This window comes from Chrysochloris asiatica, unplaced genomic scaffold (assembly GCF_000296735.1).
Source record: "Chrysochloris asiatica unplaced genomic scaffold, ChrAsi1.0 scaffold00022, whole genome shotgun sequence".
Lineage (NCBI taxonomy): Eukaryota > Metazoa > Chordata > Mammalia > Afrosoricida > Chrysochloridae > Chrysochloris > Chrysochloris asiatica.
Window position 1 is genome coordinate 7,673,844 of NW_006408540.1, and position 9,406 is coordinate 7,683,249.

Below are 9,406 nucleotides of genomic sequence, written 5' to 3' on the forward strand. Positions count from 1 at the left end.
TTTCCGAGGGTGTAAATCTTTACGGGAGTAGAAAGCCTCATCTTTCTCCCGCGGAGCGGCTGGTAGTTTCGAACTGCTGACCTTAAGGTTCGCAGTAGTTACTTCTACTTGAAATTACATTGCAAAATTATTTACTAGTTTATTATAAATTCCACAAAGCCAGTTACTTACTTTTTTACATCCACACACAATAAACTGGTAGAATCAAGTATTCAGTAAATGAATAGTCCATTCCATCATTGTTGTTTAGTGCTGTCGAGTCGGTTCTGACCCATAGTGACCCTGTATAGGGTTTCCACAAAGCAGCTGGTGAGCTTGAATTGCCGACCTTACAGTTCAAACAGCTTTGCAGTCTGGTGCATTAACCCACAGCACCACACCAGGACTCTGATTCTGTAAGGATTTTTCATCACCACTTTCCCTATAACAATGAACTCTTAACAAGTCTTTAAGTCTTTCAGTGTTTTCATAACTATGACTATTTTCTACTATGCATCCAGCTTAGTAATTTTTACAAATTAATTTTTTTTTCAATTCTCACTCCTATATTCTGTCCATAGTAAGAACTTAAACACTTGAGTGACTTCTTATTTCTCTGAGTTCTTAAGGTATTCCAGAAGGCTCTGTATAGAGTATCCCTTGTATTTCTCATGTGCTATCATTGTGAAGGAGCTCTGGTAGCGTAGTGGTTATGAATCAGGCTGCGAACTGCAAGGTCAGCAGTTTGAAACTACCAGCGGCTCCGCAGGAGAAAGATGAGACTTTCTGCTCCTGTAAAGATTTACAGCCTCGGAAAGCCTGTTCAGGGCCGCTATGGGTCGGAACCGACTCGATGGCACTTCACAACAACAGCAATCATTGTATTGTATTAAATTATTTCTGTTCTAGCCTCAATCATTTCCCTTGCATTCCTGTAACAATGCTGCCTATTCTTCTTCCTATTCTTCTTCCATACAGGACCTTTGTAAAACTTAATTGTTTCCTTGGAAATCCACTTTGCTTTCTAGCCTTAACTTAGGAATTTTCTATCTTTGCTTAAGATCTAATATTTAAGATCCATCTTTACTTCTTTAAGGAAAGTTTCCTTGATCCTCTGAAAAAGCCAAATATTTTTAAATACTATACTTCAGAGCATCAAGTATTTACCTTTGTACAGTTACCATAATTGTAGTTTCATGTGTGTACGGGTATGTAAAGACACACAGAATAGGTTATTTACTGGTTGTCTATCTTATCTAGTAATTTGTAAATTTCAGAATCATATGGGCTTGTTTTGTCCTTATCTGTGTTTATCATCAATATCTCGTAAAACGTATAACACATAAGACAACCTCAAATGCTATTTAAATGAACAACTGATTTAATAAATGATTGATATCCTGGACTTTATGATATTTACTATGCTAGAGAAAAAAGAATTTGGCATATTAATATATTGGTCTTAGTTTCTGTAAAGTTGAGGTTTTCTGCTCTCATGAAAATTTATAACCTCCGAAACCTTATACAGGGGCACTATGAGTTGGAACTGATTAAATGGCACACAATAAGAACAACTTCTGTATTATGTCGGGTGAAAAAAAAAAGAGTGTGAATAATAAATGCACTTAAGGTGAAGTTTAATTCTCTATCTACACATTATTTTCTCTATTTCATTTGTATGCTAGATACTTTACAATCCTTTGAATCATTTTACTGAAGTTATGAAGATTTTTCATTAAAATATTATTTTCCTGGTAGTTTGAGATATCTTTTAAATCTTTGAAAAACAGGGAAAAAAAAATCTATTAATGGAGGAAACATATGAAAATTGCTTCAAAATTATCCTAAGAAAACACAGATTAGTATTTTATGAAGAAGAAATGTATAAATAAGAAGAAGTCTAGTTGATACAATCATTGTCTTAGTGTACACAATTATAGGATGACAGGTGATTATGGTGGTTAATGCAAAATAAAAAGAAACCTAATTAGCTAATGTCTTCTAAGGATAGAGCTTAGCAGTAATTTGAAAAAAGAAAAAGAAAAAGCTTTTAAAAAACACACTGGCATAGTAGTAATTTGGAAAAGACAAAAAAGATTAAAAATGCACATTGAGAAGTATATGTATGTCTGTGTATAGCATAAAAGTATATGAATAATTTTAATCACTAAAACACTTAGTTTTGGTAATATTCACCTTTTAATTAAATTACATATGAATGCTGGAGGTGTCTAGGATTAGCATTAGGTGGTTAACTGTAGGAAGGTCAGTAGTTTAAATCCACCAGGGACCCTGGGGGAGAAATATGAGGCTTTTTTTCTTCCATAAAGATATACAGTATCAGAAACTCTACAAAAAGGGTACCTATGAATTGGGTCCAATTTGAGGGCACACAACAACATTTTAAATTACATGGCTTAGGATAGTTTGTTAGAAATACATCATAAAAAAATAAAAGATCATCAAATTTGCTTTTCAATCACTCATAAATTTGATTATTTCTTTAGAGTGTTGAATTATTTAGTTCTTCTGGGTCAATATGAATTACTTACTATTTGTAGAGATACAAAAATTTGAGTCAGGAAAATAATGAATATAGTAAAATAAATCAATTTATATATACACACACACAAATCATCGTCTCAGTCAACTGATTTTAATAGGACCTGTAGCAAATTGCTGTTGTTGTTAAGAGCCGTTGAGTCAGTACTGACTCATAGCAACCTTGTATATGGTTTCTGAGGAGTAGTTGGTACGTTTAAACCACTAACCTCATGGTTCAAACTGACTTTGCAGTCCAGTGCTTATCCTATAGTGCCACACCAGGGAAGGGAAAGTTCAATATTTTTTTTAAAAAGAACCTATAAGATTAATGGATTAGTTTAAAGCATAAACATATATTAGTTTTTTTTCTACATTTTTATAATGAAGCCTAAGAGTATTTAGTTTAACATACTCAATTTACAATTATAAAGAAGAAATTATAGACCTGAATATGCTAACATATATTTGTGGGCAACTAAGGTCTTGAATCATTACATAAAAACACTTCTAATTACTTGAATTTGCTCTTTAAGGAAAGAGAACCTGGTGTGGTGCTGTGGTCTAAGGCACTGGACTGCAAGGGCATTTGAACCTCAATGTTGATGGTTTAAAATCACCAGCTGCTCCTCAGAAACTATACAGTCTCTCTATTTGTCAGAACTGACTCTATGGTACTTAGCAACAACAACAAATAGATACCTTGAAAAATATTTTATAAGAATAGATTAAACCTAAACCCCAGAAAGACAGTACAGATACAGATGCAATGAGACAATGCAGTAAACACCACACACAGAATATTTTATTTTTAAACATACACAAACTCCTAGAAATGCTAACCATGATTATATGGTTTTAAAATGAGAATGCAATTTTTAATTTGTATGATATTGTTTTGTAGCATGTCTATGACAAATGATAAATACAAGTCAGTGTAAAGGAGAATATAGAGAAGAAGGAAAAAGCAAGTATTCTGAAGACAAGCATACTAGGAACATATTTTGGATTTCATCATTTATTACTGTTATCATAGGCAGTTCATTATGAAATGGTGAAAATAACAAAGGCTACTTTTGTTGTTGCTGTTGTTAGGTGTCATCGAGTCGGTACCAACTCATAGTGACCCTATGAACAACAGAACGAAACACTGCCTGATCCTGGGCCAACCTCACAATTGTTGCCACGCTTCAGTCCATCGATGCTGCCACTTGGCCAATCCATCTTGCTGGGGGTCTTCTTCTTTTTCTCTGACCCTCCACCTTATCAAACATGATATCCTTCTCCAGCGAATGGTTCCTCCTGACAATATGTCCAAAGTATGAGAGAAGAAGTTTGGCCATCCTGGTCTCCAAAGAGCACTCTGGCTGCATGTCTTCCAATACAGTTCTTTTGGCAACCCATGGAACTTTCAATATTCTTCCCCAACACCATAAATCAAAAGCATCAATTCTTCTACAGTCTTCCTTATTCAATGTCCAGCTTTTGCATCCATATGAGGTTATTGAAAATACCATGGCTTGGGTCAGGCACACCTTAGTCCTCAAGCTGACATCTTTGCTCTTCATCACTTTAAAACGGTCTTGTGTGGCAAATTTGCCCAATGCAATATGTCATATGATTTCTTGACTGCTGCTTCTATGAGTATTGATAGCTGATCCAAGAAGAATGAAGTCCTTGACAACTTCAATCTTTTCTCTGTTGTTGAGAATGTTGTTTATTGGTCCAGCCTACTTTTGATGATTGTCAATATTATATATTCTATATAAAACAGAAAATATGAAATAAAGAACAATCATTAGTTCACAATGATAAAAATATAAATAAATTATACAATGAAATATTTAGGGTTAATTCAATTGAGTATAAAAATTTTTTTTACAGTACACAAAATTTCTTAATCTGTTCCTTTTTTCCTTTTCTTTATGTACATTGATACTGAATCAAGCTAGGTACAATTGTGTATTTGCCAAGTTGGAGATCTTTGTTGTATACAGCTTTGCTCACTGTGGACATTTTAACTTTTCTTTTCTGATAAACTGATTATAAACCAGAAACTATTATCAATTACTTTTATGCATCTGCTATTGTTGTTGTTGTTAGCTGCCATCGAGCCAGTTTTGACTCAAAGTGTCTGGTGTACAACAGAATGAAACAATGCCCATTCTTATGCCATCCTCACAATTGTTGTTAAACTTGAACCCATTGCTGCTGCCACTGTGTCAATCAGTCTCATTTGGTGTCTTCTTATTCTCTGACCCTCTGCTTAAGCAAGCATGATTTCCTTCTCCAAGGACTGGTCCCTCCTGATGAAGTTTCACCATCCTGGTTTTAAGGAGTATTCTGGCTGTTTGTTCTTCTGGCAGTCCATGATACCTTCAATGTTCTTCTCCAACACCACAACTCAAATGCATCAATTCTTCTGTGGTTTACCTAATTTATTGTCCAACTTTCACATGCAGATGAGGCAATTGAAAATACCATGGCTTGCAGCAGGTACACCTTAGTCCTCAAGCTGATAGTTTTGCTCCTATTGTTGTTTGTTGTTAAATGCCGTGGAGTTGGTCCTGACTCATAGCAACTCCCTGTATAGGGTTTCCAAAGAGCGACTGATAAGTCTGAACCCCAACCTTGCAGTCCAAACCAAACTTGCAGTCCAACACATTAACCCACAGTGCCACACCAAAACTCCTTTAAAGTCTACATTCCCAGATAGTTCCAGGTGGTCTCCCATCTAAGTACTAACCAGACCCAACCCTTCATAACTTCCAAGATCAGACAAGATCAGGTGCATTCAGGGTGGCACAGGTTCTTTTTATTTTTATTTTTTGAACAACTGCCTCTTGGTCTATGTATAGTTCCTCATGAGCACAATCGAAATACTCTGAAATATTCATTCTTCACAAAGTTATCCATAGTTTGCCATGCTCCCTACAGTTGGAAGCCTTTGTATAGTCAATTAAACACAAGTAAACATCTTTCTTGTGTTCAGTCAAAATCCATATCTATGTCAGGAATGATATCCCCAGTTACATGTCTTTTTCTGAATCAGATTTGCACTTGTGATGGTTCTCTATTGATGTACTGTTGCAGCTGTGTTTTAATTATCTTCATCAAAATTTTATTTTCATGTGATATTAATGATATTGTTCAATGATATCCACATTTCCTTGAACCACTTCTCTTTGGAGTAGACACAAATGTGAATCTCTTCCACTTAGTTTGCCAGGTAGCTGTCTTCCACACTTCTTGGCATAAGTGAGTTAGTATCTCCAGTGTTGCATCAGTTTGTTGAAAGATTTCAATTTGAATTCCATTAATTCCTGGAGCCCTGTTTTTTTGTTTTTGTTTTTGCCAATGTCTTCCATGCAGCTTGGGTTTTTCCTTCAGTATAATGGGTTTTTTTATCATATACTACAGTGGTTATGAATTGGGCTGCTTACCTCAAGGTCAACAGTTTGAAACTACCAGCTATTCCATGGGAGAAAGATGAGGCTTTCTGCTCCCATAAAGATTTTCAGTCTTGGAAACACTGTGCAGAGTCTATGAATCGGAACTGATTCCATGGTACTTAACAACAACAACAAACCTTATGAAATGGTTGAATATAGACCATTTGTATTTGGTACAGTGACTCTGTGTATATCTCCCATCTTCTTTTAATGCTTTTTGCATTTTCCAATATGTTGACCATTTGTTCTTGTTAAGTGTTGTCAAGTCGGTTCTGACCTATAACAACCCTATATAGAGTTTCTGAGGAGCAACTGGTGAGTAGGAGCTACCAACTTTGGGGTTCAAATAACTTTTCTGTTCAGTGCCTATCCTAATATTTCAAGCCAAGGTTTGAAATTTTTTTTTCAGTTTTTTCAGCTTGAGAAAAGTTGCATGTGCTTCTCTTTTGGTTTTCTAACTCCAGGTCTTTGCACATTTCATTATAATGCTTAATTTTGTTCTCCACCTGCCCTAAGACATTTTCTGTTCAGCTCTTTGACTTCCTCAATTCTTCCATCGATATTAGCATGTCTATGCTGGAGAGCAAATTTCAGTCTTATGACATCCATTTTCATTTTTTTTTTTCTTTGCTGTCTTTTTAATACCTTTTGCTTTTTTCCCATATCATATTCTTGATGTCATCCCACAACTCATCTCGTCTTTAGTCATTAGTGTCTTATGCATCAAAACTGCTTTTTAAGATGGTCTCTAAATTAACATGGAATGTGTTCAAGATAATATTTTTATTTTCATCGAGTTGTTTTAATTTTCTTCAGGTTCAGCCTGAATTTGCAATTGAGCAATTAATGGTCTGTTCCAAAGTCTTCCCCTCGTCTTGTTTTGGCTGATGATATTGAACATTATTTTTATCTTCAAGATGATGTAGTTTGGGAAATAACTTTAAATTTACCTCACATAATTTGTTGTCCTGGTGTTGATTACAACTCATGGCAACCTCAAGTGCTTCACGGTAGAATGGTGTAACAGAGGGTTATTCATGACTGATTTTTAGAAGTTGATTCTAAGGCCTTTCTTCAGAGGTGGCTCTAGGTGGAATTTTGTATCATTCTGTTGGCACATTAATATCTGAGAAGTAGGAACCTTGAGGGCTAATGTCAAATAATAGATATACTATATAAAAATTTAAATTGATGAGAAGGAGAAATAATAGATATGATTTTTTTTTTTAGAGCTATAAATAAGCAAAAAGAAAAGCATCACAAGTGAAAAAACAAACAAACAAAATAAGCAAAATATAATACTGGATTTATATGACTTATAGGGCTATTGGTGCTTCATTTTTCTACCTCCTTGAAAATATAAACACCATAGTCTCAGATAATCAAGTCACAAATCCAGGGTTTATTCTCACTCATTTTCTTGTCTTCACATCTTAAATCTAGTTCATCGGGAAGTACTGCCAAATTTATCCTCATTTTTTTTTTTTTTTTCTCATTTCTTTCTCTAACATCAAGTCCTCTATGGTCAAGACAGATATGAAGATCGACATTTATATTCCATTATGTTCAGGTTAAAAAAACCCAGTTACCTTCAGGACGTGGCAGTATGATGTCCCATCTTCAATGTTTCTACATCAGTAATATATAAATGAAACTTGATAAATGTCCTGACTGAAAAAGAAGAAAAGGTAAAAATGTATTTTTATTACTTATTAGTGGGATAAGAAGAAATAAAATAATTCTTTGAAGATCAGAGCCTTGAAATTGTTTGGTGTCTTGAAGTCAGTTTCAACTCATAGTGATTCTATGTGCAACAGAATGAATCACTGCTCAGTTTTCTCTTCCTCATAATTGCTTTGTTTAAGCCTATTAATGTTTCCATTGTGTCAATCCATCTTCTTGGGGTTCTTCCTCTTTTTCTTGGGGTTCTTCCTCCATTTTATCAAGTATCTTGTCCTTCTCTAGGGCCTAACCCCTCCTGATAACATGTCCTAAATATGAAGACAGTCTTACCATCCTTGCTTTTAAGGAGTTTATTCCAACACAGATTTGTTTATTCTTCTGGCAGTCCCTGGTCTTTTCAATATTCTTCTCCAACACCATTATACAAATGCATCAATTCTTCTAAGGTTTTCCTTACTCATTATCCAACTTTCACAGGCAATTAAAAATACTATGGCTTGGGTCAGGGGCACTTAGTTCTCAAACTGACAGCTTTGCATTTGAACACTTGAAAGAAGTCTTGTGCAGCAGTTTTGCCTAATGTAATACTTTGATTTTTGACTGCTGCTTCCATGAGTGTTGATTGTGGCGCCAAGAAAATTGAAGTCATTGACAACTTCAGTCTTTTCTCCATTTATCAGGATCTTATTTATTGTTGAAAGAATTTTTGTTTCCTTTACATTAAGATGTAATCCACAATGAAAGCTATAATCTTTTATCTTCGTCAGTAAGTGTTGTAAATCTTCACTTCCAGCAAGCAAGGTTGTATCACTTGCATAGTGCAAGTTTTTAATGAGTCTTCCTATAATTCTGATGCCACCTTAACTTTCACATAATCCAGTTTTTCTTAGCATACAGATTAAATGAGTCTGGTGAAAACATATCTTGCCGGACTTCAAACCATTCAGTATCCTTTTGTTCTGTTTGAACATCTGCCTCTTTGTCTACATACAGGCTTTTCATGGGTACAATTAAGTGTTCTGGAATACTCATTCTTCACAATATTCTCCACAGTTTTTCATGATCCACACAGTCAAAAGCTTTTGCATAGTTGATAAAGCACAAGTAAACATCTTTCTTGTACTGCCTGCTTTCATCCAATATCTATTTGATCTCTACAGTGATAACACTAGTTCCACATCTTTTTTGAATCCAGCTTGCATTTCTGGTAGTTGCAATCGATTTTTAATCATCTTCAGAAAACTTTTATTTGCTTATGATATTTTAGAAGGTTTTTTCATTTCATTAATTAGATGACCTCTCTTGGGAATTGGTATAAATATGGATCTGTTCCAATCATTTGACCAGGTAGCTCTTTTCCAGATTTCTTGACATAAATGTAATACACCTGCAAAGGTGTATCCATTTGTTGAAAGGCTTCAATTTGTTTTCCATCAGTTCCTGGAGCCTTGTTTGTTGCCAGTGCCTTCAGTGAATCTTGGACTTCTTCCTTCAGTAACCTCAGTTCTTGATCACATGCTACCTCTTGAACATCAATCATTTCTTTTGATACAGTGACACTATGTATTCCAATCATCTTCTTTTGATGCTTTCTGCATTTTTCAATATTTTGTCTATGTTGTTGCTGTTGTTATGTACTGTGGAGTCGGTTCTGACTCATAGTGACCCTGCACAGACTTTTCAAGGCCGCAAATCTTTATGGGAGCAGAAAGCCTCATCTTTCTACTACGGAACAGCTAGTAGTTTCAAAC